The sequence below is a fragment of the Loxodonta africana genome, chromosome 3 (assembly GCF_030014295.1).
Source record: "Loxodonta africana isolate mLoxAfr1 chromosome 3, mLoxAfr1.hap2, whole genome shotgun sequence".
NCBI classification, from domain to species: domain Eukaryota; kingdom Metazoa; phylum Chordata; class Mammalia; order Proboscidea; family Elephantidae; genus Loxodonta; species Loxodonta africana.
This window is the reverse complement of record NC_087344.1, coordinates 108,757,984-108,772,093: the sequence shown is the minus strand read 5'-3', so window position 1 is coordinate 108,772,093 and position 14,110 is coordinate 108,757,984. Positions and strand designations below refer to the sequence as shown.

General features: G+C 43.0%; 1 protein-coding gene across 1 annotated transcript in view; it reads left to right on the top strand.

Annotated features, from left to right (window-relative positions):
* The first annotated feature begins 11,855 nt into the window (after positions 1-11,855).
* GNG12 (G protein subunit gamma 12) overlaps positions 11,856-14,110 on the top strand; it is a 153,001-nt gene continuing 150,746 nt past the window's right edge. Inside the window, exon 1 of the mRNA XM_064282119.1 lies at positions 11,856-12,243. The gene's annotated coding sequence lies outside the window, so the exon portion shown is untranslated. The remainder of the gene's footprint in view (positions 12,244-14,110) is intronic.

The following is a 14,110-nucleotide window of genomic DNA, read 5'->3' as shown; positions in this document are numbered from 1 at the left end:
CCATCTTGGCTCTTGTTTTTACCTCTGGGATCTTGTTCCAGGAAGGTAATTCAACCTGGTTTGTGCTTCCTGTTGCTGACCTTGAAGGAATGTGACTTCTAAAGACAGGACAGGAACTGGACTTGGTGTAGAAGCCTGGTTACAAACTGCACTTGGCTCACATAAGGTCTACCATGTGGTGGAAGCTAAATTTGGTGAATTGAAATAAACTGAATGGAATTGACTGCGTGCAGGAAAAGAAAGGACATTTGTATTACAGAGAAAGGGCTGCAATTTACCTGCCCTTCTACCCCTACCAGCTGCAAATTCATTCCACAGCTCTTTATTCTTCATAGTTCTTCCCCACCTTCAGCAAAATACAGTGAAAGTTACTGACCCTTCCGAGGAAATTAAAGTTTACATTATGAAATGTTTTAAAATAATAATACTAAAAGCTAGTATTTATTGAGAGGTTACTACGCTGTTTTATTTTTTATTTAATCCTCCCAACAAGCCTGTAATTTAAATTGTAATTATTACACTTGTTCTACAGAAGAGAAAGCTAAGTAACTATTAATTATGTTGCCCAAGGTTACACAGCTAGCTTGTAGTAGAGCCAGAATTTGAACCCAGAGACTCTACCTAAAAGTGTTACAGTCTTAAAGCAATGACAGTTGAAGGAACTGGGAATATTTAACCTATAGAAAGGAAGAGTATGTTAAATAATAATAATGACAATATGAAATAATAATAACAGCTCCCATTTATTGAAGGATAACTATGTCCTAGGTGCTCTGCTAGAGAGCTTATATAAAACTCAAAAACCACACCGATTGCTACTGAGTTGATTTCGACTCATAGCAACCCTACAGGACAGAGTAGAACGGCTCTATAGGGTTTCCAAGGAGTGACTGGTGGATTCAAACTACTGACCCTGTGCTTAGAAGCCTGAGAACTTAACCACTATGCCACCAAGGCCTCAGAGATCTCTCCAAGCTTCCATTTCCTCATCTATAAAATGGGGAAACCATTGCAGGGATTAGAGATACATATATAAGCTCTTTTATATATATATATATATATATACACCAAAATCAAACCCATTGCTGTTGAGACGGTTCCGACTCATAGCCACCCTATAGAACAGGGTATAACTGCCCTACAGGGCTTCCAAGAAGAGCCTGGTGGGTTCACGCTGCTGACCTTTATGCTAGCAGCCGTGGCTCTTAGCCACTATACCACCAGGGTTTCCTTACATATATATGGAATATATATATATTTCCCATAATGGCTTTTTGAAGCAAGTGTAATATTTCTGTTTTACAGATGAGGGAATGGAAGCTTGGAGAGATTAATTATCTTGTGCCCAGGTACACTGGGAACTCAAACAAGGTTTATTTGGCTCTGAAGTCAGTGCTCTGCCCTCTATCCCATGTTGCCATTAATAAGTGGACCTTGTACTATCTTGAGCAAGTCATTAAGCCTCTTAAATTCTCAATTTTCTCATCTTTAAAACATAAAGGGTAGAGCAAGTGATCCCTTAAGATTCTCTAGGACTCTAAATCTAAGATCATCAATCTACAGAGATAACTTCACTAGAATTAAGCAGACAGAGCTACCTGACCACCTGGAATGGAAGTCACCTTTCAGAGGAGGAGAATCCCAGCGAATGGTAAAGAAACAAAAAATCAAGGGAAACTATCATTCGTATATTTCATATGTTATTTTCATTCATTGTTATTTTCATTTATACTTATTGAGCACTCACCATGTGCTAGACATTATATTAAATACTTTACATATATTAACTTTTGATCCTCACATAAACCCGGGAAGATAAGTACTATCCAGGGCTTCTTAGAAAGAGGTCAAACTGGAGCAAACCAATTTGAAGCCCTGGTACTATCATCCCCATTTTATGGATACAGACACCAAGGCTCAGTGAGGTTAAGTGGCATATTTGAAATATCACAGTTAGTATATTGTCGGGTCACTATGAGTCGGATGGACTCGATAGCAATGGATAAGTTTTTTTAATATGTTGTAGAGCCAGTACTCAATGCCAGTCTTCCTGATTCAAAGCCTGTGCTCCTAACCGCTATATAACCTGGCCTCAATGACTCCATGAACCTTTGAGGTCCAAACCAAAATTTAAATTCTTTCATGCATAGGAACCAATGATTCTTAAGATTTTGTAATCAATACTCACTTTGGAAAATATTTTGAATCTCCCCTTCCAGCTTCCAGGTACAAAAAAGTGGTTTGAGATGTTTCTCCCTCACAGACAGTGCAACCCAGCTTTGCATAGACCATACAAGCAACGGTAACTAATGCCAGTGTGAGCAATGCCAGGCCTTTGCTCATTTCCAGAACGGAACCAGAAGAGCTGGATGTGGGCCCTGATATGTGACGTACTTAGATGTTAAGTAATTAAGAGGTTTAACAGAAATAGCCTCTTCATCAGCCATTCATCCCAGAGCTTCCCTGAAGAAAATATAGACCTCTGCAGTATCAGAAAGAGAAGCAGCCCAGTAAATGATGATTAGGTTATTGGTCTATCTATAGCTCAGGCTACTGAGCTTTGACTCATACACAGTCACCTATGAGGACTTATGAGCTAAATTGTGATGGGAATGGAAAGTATTTATTCTGAGACTCTGGTAACAGACCTGTTAATTTGATTTAGCTCTGCATGTTGGTGAGAATGGAAAATGCCAGGCCTGCAACCTCTGTGACTAACATTTACACTGCGTGGTTCCCAAAATATCTAAAATGTGTTGTCACAGTATCGGGGAATCTCAGGAAAAGTCATTATAATGCTGTTTTTAGTATTTCAATATTACGTGGTATTGGCGAGTACTGAAATCTCAGCGTTACTGTTGGTGTTTGTCTATTAGCTCAGTATTTTTTTTAAATAAAAATATGAACAATTTCTGTCTCAAGACTACCCTAAAAAGTATACAACACGTTAGCATTTTGAATCTAACAAAGGTGAATTCATTTAGAGAGTGTTCTGACCACATTCCTCTCCTGTTTAAACCTTCCACTGGTGTTTACTTGGTGTTTTCTATTTCCTGGGTTACTAAGGAGGTTGAGTACCTTTATATATATATATATACATATATATATATATTTGTTCATCATCTGTATTCCTAGTACCAGTTTGGGTATGGATTGACTTCTGGAGGTCCCTAATGGAGTGTGCGGAAGGAGGAGCTCTAAGGAAAATAGAAAGAGGAAGTGATAAATGAAGAGAGGGAGGAGAACTTTTGTCCCATCCCATTCCAGCCTTTCTTCTGGAGTCTGCCACCTTCCCTTCCCCCAGAGTTACATGCCCTCAGCTCCCCTGGATTTTTTCCTCCAGGTCCGAGTCTGCTCTTATGGACCTCACCTCTTTTCTCGATGATAATTAATTTTATCCAGGACTTCCTCAATTGTTCTACCTTGGAAAGACCCAAGCCAGAAGGAGAGATGAAACTCAGTCCTCAATCCTAGCCCTCTCTCAACTGGAGCAGTATCTGAGGCAAAATGTGGAACACATTAGTGACCTTATTCCATTAAAAGAATGACAAGAGGAAAAGCAGCAGCAGGAGAAGAAAAAGAGGAGAAGGAGGAGGAAGAAAGATATATAGACATTAACTACCCAAATACTGGTATTGCCATTTTGCTCTGTTGCTTTAATCATTACTCAGAACTGGAAGGTATCTTAAAATAAACAGACAATATATTCTTTTAAATAGAAAATTAAGACATATTGAAATCTGAAGAATTGGCAAAATCTAGACTGCAATTTGTATTACTGAAAAAGTTTTCTAGTCCAATTGTCTATAGCAGAGGTTGTCACACTTTCATTCTAAAGTGGCAGATAAGAAATAGTTTAGGCTTTGTAGGTCATCTAGTCTTAGTTGCAACTATTCAACTATACTGTTCTGGAGTGAAAGCAGGCATAGAGAATAGGTAAATGAATGTGTGTAGTGTCCCAATAAAACTTTATTTACAAAAATAAGTGTTCAGCAGTCTGGTCCTTTGGCTTCAGTTTGCCAAACTGTAGTCTACACAATGCCTTTTTTTCTTTTTGTAATTTAAAAAAAACATACCATTTATGAAAAATTTACATGTTCACTGTAAAAAAAAAAAAAAACTCATACAGTATAAAAATTGTGAAGGCCCCTGAAATCTCAGCACGCTAGAGAACCACTGTTAATATTTTGGCAAACATTATTGCAGATATATTCATATAGAGATTTGTGTGTGAGTATGTATATGTGTATGCACATGTATGCTTTTTACACATGAATAGGAAGTTCTGCACAAGCTAGTCTATAACCTACTTTCTGTCCTCTAAATTACTTTCAGGGCATCTTTTCATGTGAACATATTTAGATCTACATCTTCCTCCCCTTTCCCCCCACAAAAGGGCTTTGGATGGAGGTACCATGATTTAGTTAATCAGTCTCCACTGATGGACATTTGGATTGCTTCTGGGGTGTCGTGTGTGTGTGTGCGCGCGTGTGCTTTAGGTGAAAGTTTATAGCTCAAGTTAATTTCTCACACACAAATTTATACACAAATTGTTTTGTGACATTAGTTGCAATCCCCAAAATCCCAAGTGTCCTTTATATCTCCACTTCCTATTAGCTACTGGTTAAACTCTCCTGTTGATGGGAAATTTACTAACTCTTGGGACCATTTAGTTGACTTCTAGACAACAATGTCTGGGGACTTCAGCTCTCCAGGGTTCATAGCTCTGGAATAAGTCAGAGAGCTCCTGTTGAGTTACTAAGCAACTGATTTGATTTAGTGCCTCAATCTTGGGCCACTCACACCCAGGCCTCTGAAGGCTTCCACCCATTTAAGGATGGAGCTTTGCTGAAATGCCTTCTGATCTATAGCCACAGTTTTGGTCATAGCTCCTGCCTGTGGGGATGCATGTTTCAACAGATTACTTGGGGATTTCCAACATCGTGGTGCTTCTTTCTGACCTAACTTCTATAAGGGAATATGGCAGGCTCTGACTGAGCAGAAAAACCAGTTTGTGAAGCACTTACCCAGGTAACATATTCAAAAGGAGGTAGCTCTCTGTAACTTCTAGGGCAGGTTCAGACAAAGAATGCAGCCACGTACAATAGGACGAATAAAATCCTTAGGGAGCAAGCTGATATCCTATAAAATTTATTCTGAAGTCTGTGGAGACATGGTCATCCACAGACTGACTAAAACTTTGCCTTTTTTTTTTTTTTCATGTTTCTTCACTCATCACTTTCTGTTTGACCCTCCAATTAGGGTGTTGTTGAATATTGAATAGAAATTCACAGAAGTAGAGATTTGCATATGAATTGCAATTGATTTTAAACATAAGCTCAGCTGAATTCTAAAACCTTTTCTCTTGCTCGCTTCAGGAGGCATCATATAGCACTGCCAGCCACTTTTTTATAAAAATTAATTTGCATAGAATTGGGCCTTTGGAGATCACTGTCTTACAGCTCCTTGATGTTAAAGATACGCAGAAGAAGCCAAGTAAAGTAAAGTGATGGCCCTAAATACAAACAGCCTGCTAGTGCCAAAGCCAGGACTGAATCGCAAAGATCTAGTCTCACAATGCATAATATTTCACTTCATTACACTGCCATTCTTTCTCGGGCAACTGTTTGTTTTTTTGTCTTGAGTAATACTGAATGAAAATAAAATAGTTGGGCAAGAACATTAAATGGGAAGGAGAAGAAAGCTAAAAAAAAAAAAAGTCTGGAAAAACAAAAGAACGGGAAATGAAATAGGTTCATGGCTTGAGAAGGTAAACTGCAACCAATGATTGCCCCAGTTCTTCATGGAAGATTGAGGGAGGGGGTCAGGCCCTCCTGCGCTGGACATTCCTATTGTGGCTGACTGTACATGCCACTTATAGCATATACTGACTGTGGAGCGTCTCCCAGATTCCCTGTTCAGGACTGATGAACCTTTTCCCCAGTTGTTGGGAGTGTTTGGCTTCAGGCCACTCTCAGCTGCATCCATCACTGGGAACTGCCCTCAGCCTCACGGAAATGTTTTGTCCAAGGTTACACCTCTTTCCGGGAATGCAGGGTATGGAGCTACAAAGGCCCAGCCCCCTTGTCTCGATTTGAGATAACTCCAGAAAGCCATCTCTACTCCAATTCCCCACTTAGCTGAGGCCTCAGTTACAAGCTTAGATAGACCCCCCGCTGGGTTTAAAGTTCTGCTGTTGCCATCTTAATAATTTATCAACAAGAAGCCCCACATTTTGATTTTGCACTGGGCCCTAAGAATTATGTACCAAGTCCTGAGTAAGACGTGTTCCTAGGAAAATTATGTGGAAAGTGTGACCAGGAAGAGAAATGGAACTGGGAAAAGGAAGGAAGGCAAGCAAGGATGAAGTATCAAGCTTGACAGACAGTGCAGACCCACCTCAGAGTTGACCCAATTAGGGACGCTTCTCAGTCACTGGGGAAAGCCTAGAGGTACGGGTGGAGTCGTTAATTCCCTAGCACTTCCTATTGTCATGTGCACAAGCAAATTGATTTCTGCAGCTGAGGCTGGTGCTCTGACCAGATGTAGGCGCTATCCAGTGGGAATGAAAGGAAGGGTGTAACGTGCACAAAACTAGAAAAAGACCTGAGGAGATACAGAGGAGCAATGACAGCCACTGCTGTAGTTATGCACTTACTTAATGTGAACTAATGGAAAAAAGATTGACACTAGACTAAGCAACCCATGATCTCATGGGTGCAATTAATAACAGCAAGGTTAATATACAGAAGAAATAACAAAAGTGAATCAATCAAAAATACAATTAAAAATCATATAAAAAACAACCAAACCTGTTGCTGTCAAGTCAATTCCGACTCATAGCAACCCTCCAGGACAGAGTAGAACTGCCCCACAGGATTTCCAAGGAGCGGTTGGTGGATTTGAACTGCTGACTTTTTAGTTAGCAGCTGAGCTCTTTACCACTGCACCAAAAATCATATAGGAGGTACCAGTGTGAAGATGGAATGTGAATGACTGAAGTTCAGAAAACACTAGCCAAATAGAAAGAACACTGGATCCAGGGTTGTGGGTAGAAGCACAAAGTCTAGGGTCAGCCACCCAGGGCTCAAATCTTGGCTCTGCCATTTATAAGCTGCATAGCTTAACCTCCCTGTGCTACATTCTAGGGTTATCAGGAGGATGAAAAGAATTAATACATGTAAAGTACTTAGAACAACATCTGCCATGTAGGAAGTGCTGTTTAAGTGCTAGCACTTATTATTCGTGCCTCCCAATTTATTAACTAAATCAGTGCTTCTCAAACGATCTGCGGTGCTTTAAATTCAATCTGTGGCAGAATGATACTTATGTACAATATAATACAAAATGAATGATGAGAAAAAAAAACCCACAAAATGCAAGGCCATGTTTTTTCGTTATTAGATTCACCAGACATGAAATTACTGTCAAAGTGCTATAAAATGCTTTTCTTTCCTTTCTATACTTGTCCCATCACAGATGGGTAACAAACCATTTGTAGACTGTTGTTCCATAGGCCACACTGAAGAGCACTGAATTAGAAAGTCTTCTACAAGCTACTTAAAGTCTTGACACTTAAATTTCCAGGTTTTTGTGAGGGACTAATGAGATTACTTGAGAAATGCCAGTGTGTTTTGCCCTTTCAGTTTTTTAACTCCAGGTCTTTGCATATTTCATTTTAATACTTTATCTTCTTGAGGAGCCCTTTGAAATCTTCTGTTCAGCTCTTTTACTTTGTAATTTCTTCCATTTGCTTTAGCTACTTTATGTTTAGGAACAAGTTTCAGAGTCTCTTCCGACATTCATTTTGGTCTTTCTTCCCTGTCTTTTTAATGAACTTTTGCTTTCTTCATGTATGATGCTCTTGATGTCATCCCACAACTCATCTGGTCTTTGGTCATTATTGTTCAATACATCAAATCTATTCTTGAGATGGCCTTCAAATTCAGGTGGGATATACTCAAGGTCATATTTTGGCTCTGGGGGACTTGTTTTAATTTTCTTCAGCTTCAGCTTCAACTTGCATACGAGCAATTGATGATCTGTTCTGCAGTTGGCCCCTGGTCTTGTTCCAACTGATGATGCTGAGCTCCTCCATTGTCTCTTTCCACAGATGTAGTCAATTTAATTCCTGTGTATTCCATCTGGTAGGATCCACATGTATAGTTGCTGTCATGTTGTTGAAAAAGCGTATTTGCAGTGAATAAGTTGTTTGTCTTGCAAAATTCTATCATACAATCTCCAGCACTGTTTCTATCACCAAGGCCATATTTTCCAACTACTGATCCTTCTTCCTTGTTTTATAAAGTATTATAATGAAATGTGCAAAGACCTGGAATCACAAAACAAAAAGGCAAGAACACACTCAACATATCTCAAGCTGAAAGTGTGGGCAAAATGTTGCCTGATGCAGGAAGCATCAAAAGAGCATGGAAGGAATACACACAGTCACTGTACCAAAAAGAAATGGTTGACATTCAACCATCTCAGGAGGTAGTATACGGTCAAGAATCAATGGTATTGAAGGAAGAAGCCCAAGCTGTACTGAAGGTACTGGCCGAAAACAACACTCCAGGAATTGACAGAATACCAATTGAGGTGTTTGAACAAATGGATGCAATGCTGGAGGTGCCCACTTATTTGTGCCAAGAAATCTGGTAGACACCTACCTGGCCAGCCAACTGGAAGAGATCCATATTTGTGTCAATTCCAAAGAAAGGTGATGCAAGGGAATGCAGAATTTATCAAACAAAATCTTTAATATTACATGCAAGTAAAATTTTGCTGAAGATCATTCAAAAACGGTTGCAGCAGCACATTGACAGGGAACTGCCAGAAATTCAAGCTGGATTCAGATGAGGACACAGAACGAGTGACATCATTGCTGATGTCAGATGAATCTTGGCTGAAAGCAGAGAATACCAAAAAGACGTTTTTACCTGTGTTTTATTGACTATGCAAAGGTATTCAACTGTGTGGATCATAAGAAATTATGGAAAACATTGCGAAGAATAAGAATTCCAGAACACTTAATTTTCTCATGAGGAACCCATACACAGACCAAGGGGCAACTGTTCAGACAGAACAAGGAGATACTGCTTGGTTTAAAATCAGGAGAGGGTAGCATCAGGGCTGTATCCTTTCATCACACTTATTCAATCTGTATGCTGAGCAAATACTCTGAGAAGCAGAACTATATAAAGAAGAAAGCAACATCAGGACTGGAGAAAGACTCACGAACAACCTGTGATACGCAGGTGACACAACCTTGCTTAATGAAAATGAAGAGGACTTGAAGAACTTACTGATGAAGATCAAAGACCACAGCCTTCAGTATGGACTACACCTCAACATAAAGAAAACAAAAATCCTCACAACTGGACCAATAAGCAGCATAATGATAAGTGGAGAAAGGATCAAAGTTGATAAGGATTTCATTTTACTTAGACCCACAATCAACGCCCATGGGAGCAGCAGTCAAGAAATCAGACATATTGCATCTGGCAAATCTGCTGCAAAAGGTCTCTTTAAAGTACTGAAAAGCAATGATGTCACTTTGAGGACTAAGGTGCGCCTGACCCAAGCCGTGATATTTTCCATCACCTTATATGCATGCAAAAGCTGGACAATAAATAAGGAAGACCAAAGAAGAAATGATACCTTTGAATTATGGTGTTGACGAAGACTAATGAATATCCCATGAACTGTCAGAAGAACCAATAAATCTGTCTTGGAAGAAGTACAGCCAGAATGCTTCTTAAAAGCGAGGATGGTGAGAATTCATCTCATGTACTTTGGACATGTTATCAGGAGGGACCAGTCCCTGGAGACAGACATCATACTTGTAAAGTAGTGGGTCATCAAAAAAGAAGAAGACCCTCAATGAGATGGATTGACACAGTGATTGCAACAATGGGCTCAAGCATAACAACAATCGTGAGAATGGCACAGGGCTTGGCAGTGTTTCATTCTGTTGTAGATAGTGTCGCTATGAGAAACACCTAACAAGGAGATTACAATGAGCTCTGGTAGTGCAGTAGTTAAGTGCTCAGCTGTTAACTGAAAGGTTGGTGGTTCGAACCCATCAGCAACCCTGCAGCAGAACGATGTGGCAGTCTGTTTCTCTAAAGATTGCAGCCAGGGTTAGATTATCCAGTTAGCAAGGTAGCATGGGCTTACTTGTGTTTACTTACTAATCTGTAGGGACCAATTTCACATGAGTTTCAGCTCGTTAGCACTGTGAAACCCATGTGAAATTGGTTACTACAGATTCATAAATAAGCCCGTGTTTACCTTGCTTAATGGGTAATCTGTCCCTGTCGGGGACTGTAAATTTGAAAAGTGGCTGCAGGAAGATACAGTGGCATTGGAGAGAGACAGATGCCAGGCATACCTAGAAGCAGAATCTTTGATGTGGTGAAAAATGTGAAATTGTTCACTACAGGTGATCTGGTAAGCAAGATAAGCACCGTGCTTGCCTTGCCTATTGGATAATCCACACCTGATAAACAGCCTTGGAAACTCTTTGGGGCAGTTCTACTCTGTCAAATGGGGTAGCTATGAGTTGGAATTGACTCAACAACAACATGTTTGTTTGTCTGTTTTGTTTTGGTGAGATTACATAGGTGAAAGCACTTAGCTATAAAATGCCCTTGTGGCATGACAGTAGGAATCAATTCTGTAGTCTCAGCCCAAAGGATACAAAACCCAATATGTGATCGTCTCAGTCCCTGTTGGCATCAGGCTGTTTGTATGTTTAGTTAGGGTGTATCCTTTGAACTGTCAATATCTGTGAGTCAGTCAAGCATTTCCTACCACCGTGCAGAGCAGGACATAAAGTGCTTCCCTAGCAAGCCATGGTCTACACTCCCAAAACCATTACCATCCACAGGTTCCTAAGACCACACTCCCAAGGGCAGGAACCCAACCACAACATCCTCTACCTGCAACATCCGTTTTTGCACCCCTGCTCAAGTAATTTCACTAAGAATGATACCCGAATAGGGTCAGAAGGCAAGAGTGAAAATATGCTCACTATAGTCCTCAGCTCCAAGCTTCCCTAGGGATTTGCTTCTTTTGGTGAAACTCAACATATAAACATCCCTATTAACGCTTTTAGATGCTATTTCAAGTATAGGCTCTATCCACACTGGTTCTAAAGTGACCTAGTTTGGTCTCATCTTCTCTTTTATCTCCACCATGTTGCACAGGAAAGGAGAGGCAGGAATACGAGAAGTCTGCTGGGTGGTAAGATTTCTGCACATCCATCTTCCTTGCTTTCTGTAGACTCCTGAGCATTTTGAGGGTGAGCCCCGGGTCCGATTCGCCTTTGTATCTTTCCCATCACCTTCAGCACCATGCCTGGTACAAAGCAGGTGCTCACTGAATGTCTGTTGAATGGCTGTATAGTTTGAAGTCTGTGGAAGCAGATGTGACTTTTCAAACTACTAGACCCTGAATCCATCAAGAAAAGAACAAACGGATTCAAGGAATTAATTACGCACAAACTCAGCCAGGTACTGGGCACTTAGATTTCTCTGGGTTGGAAGGGAAGAGTTGGAGGGGAAGCTCACGATGGGTGGATGCACTTCAAATTCAACAACCCGCCTATTAACGTCTCCACTTTCTGGGAAACAAAATCTCTCCGTGGCCCTAGGGCGCTTTAAAATTTACTGTTACTGTTTTCTTAAGAAATTCCTGGAGCAGAGCCTAACTTTCGTGTAGGGGGTTGGCAGCGGGCGTCTTCCGCGGCCCAGGGGACCGTTGGCATACGGGCTCAGAAGGCGTCCGCACGCAAAGGAAACTTCCGAGGAGTTCGAGCAGCCCGGTACAGGGCCTGGGTCCTGGTGTGGGGGGCCCACATTGAATTCTAGGTCCCCTTTGAGAATCTGGGGAAAAGGGGATGACCACAGGAACCGGACGTTCGCGGAGCTTGACCAGTTCTCAACCTCTCCTCTCTGCGGGCGGGGAAACCACTTGGGCTTCACGGTCGAACCGGGGAACAACGAGGGCGTCTGGGCCAGAAGGAGGGCCAGGGCCGGAGGAAAGCGTCCTGGGCAGCGAACTGCTCGCCCGGGCGCCGCCGCCGCCCCGCCCGTCGGGCGTCCGCCCCGCCCACCCCGAGTGAGGCGGAGCCCCGAGGAGCAGGAGCTGGAGGAGGAGAGGTCGGAGCTGTCTCCAGGAGCCCTTAGACACCGAGTCCCCGGCGGCGGCGGCGGCGGCTGTGGGACAGCGCACCGGCAGGCGAGTGTGTACCGAGCGGCGGGCGCGGGTGGCAAGTCGGGTCCCCGCGGGGACCAGCGCGCCCCTCGGGGCGTCGGCTGGCGAGTTCAGGGGCCGCCTCCGAGTTCCCGGGGTTGGGAAGCTAGATGGAGGGAGGGAACGGAGGAAGGAAGGAAGGAGGGAGGGAAGAGTGTCCCGGAGGGCGGGGACTGGTCTGGGCACTGGGCGCCGAAGAAGGGGTGGGGGAGGGAGGGCGAGAGACACAAACGGGGAGTCCGAGACCGCGCGTGCGAGCCGCGGGGGAAGGCGCTGAGCCCTCGACGGGCGGCAGCCTGAGGGCGCGAGAAGCCGGGGGCTCTCCGGAGCTGGGGACGGGGACGTGGACCCTGGGATGGAGGCGGGGGCGGAGGAAAAGTCTCCCCGCTCGCTCGCTTCCTCGCGGGCCCGCGGCTTTGCGCCCCGCGCCAGGTTGGAGAGGCCCCCAGTGTTCCCAGCCCTTTGCGGACGAACGTGCCAGGCTTTGGGGGAGCCGGCCGAGGACTGGAGTCGCTCGGCGGCATCTGGGGGCGAGGGGGGACGCCACGCCCCTCTTGCCTACTTTTCTGCTCTTTCCTGGGACCAGCCGGCGGAGCGCAACCCTGGAGCCGGCTCTGAGCTAGGGTCTAACGGGGAAATAGCGGGTCTCAGGGAGGAGAAGCCCGATCACACATCACGGCAGGGACCCTCGAGCAGTGACTCACTCCGAGACTGCCGTTTTGCACACTTTATTTGCAGATAGTAAGGGGAAGCCAAGGCTCAGACGTGAGTCTTGGGGGACATATATCTGTATATATGTATTGCCAGGCACGTTCTGCGTGAATCGTGGTGACTTTTTTAATTAGGACGTACCAATTAAAGCTAATTTTAGATGATACGATCTAATAAAACCAAGGTCTCCCAGCCCTCGCTTGTCCCTTGCCTTCTGTTTCTACCTTGTAAGCCATTCATAACTTCGGAAAAGGAAGTCGTGTTTTTATTAAACTCAGCTCCTTGGAGTGAATCCTTGCACACCTCGAAATCTAACTGAAGGAACTAATGAGGCCCTGGCATCTTGTGGTCATCCCGGCTCGAGTGTGGTTGTATACAAACAAGTGGACAGAGAAGGAAAATGGCCAAAACCCAGAGAAAAGGGAGGTCCTTTTCCCCCACGTGTCAAGGCACGTTTAATGGCTGCTCCGGTGGAAACAAACCAGGAATGTATTAGATCCTGTGGAGTTGGACAAACTTCACATGATTAGCTTCCTTCCCATCAGTTATTTCCTCTCCCGCCTCTTGTCTTTGCGGACGCTGTTTATATTTCCTGGGGCAGTTGTAGCCTGTCCTGACTAGATTGTCTATAATGAATCTCTTGGATGTTGTCAGAAGCAGGGTCTGTGTCTGTGTGTTTTCCATTTTAAAAATGGGGTTTGGCTTTGCTTTTTTAAAGTATAGTCACCTTTGTTGGTGCTTCTCGGCTCTCAGTGTAAATGATCGCAGGATCCTGGACCTCGCCTAGAGGAACCAGGAAGGCAGGCACTGCTAGAAGGACGGGATTGGATTTTACTATTGCCAAAACAGTCCTTCACGTCAGTAAAAATTCAATAAGGAGCTGGTTTTTTTTTTTTTTAGCCAAAGTATGTATATTAGCAAGCCTCTTTTCCAATAAACAGAAACGTGTAATTCACACAGACGCATAATATTTAAAAATAATCAAATATTTCACATAGATTTCCCAGATGAAAGGACTTTAGGATCAAATATTTAGTTCCTTTGCCTCCCGTAACAGTTAACCAATACCATAAAGTACTGGTTTAGGCCCCCAAAATGCTGAACAGTCTTAATTTTTGTGCATTATGGGAATTATTTTAAA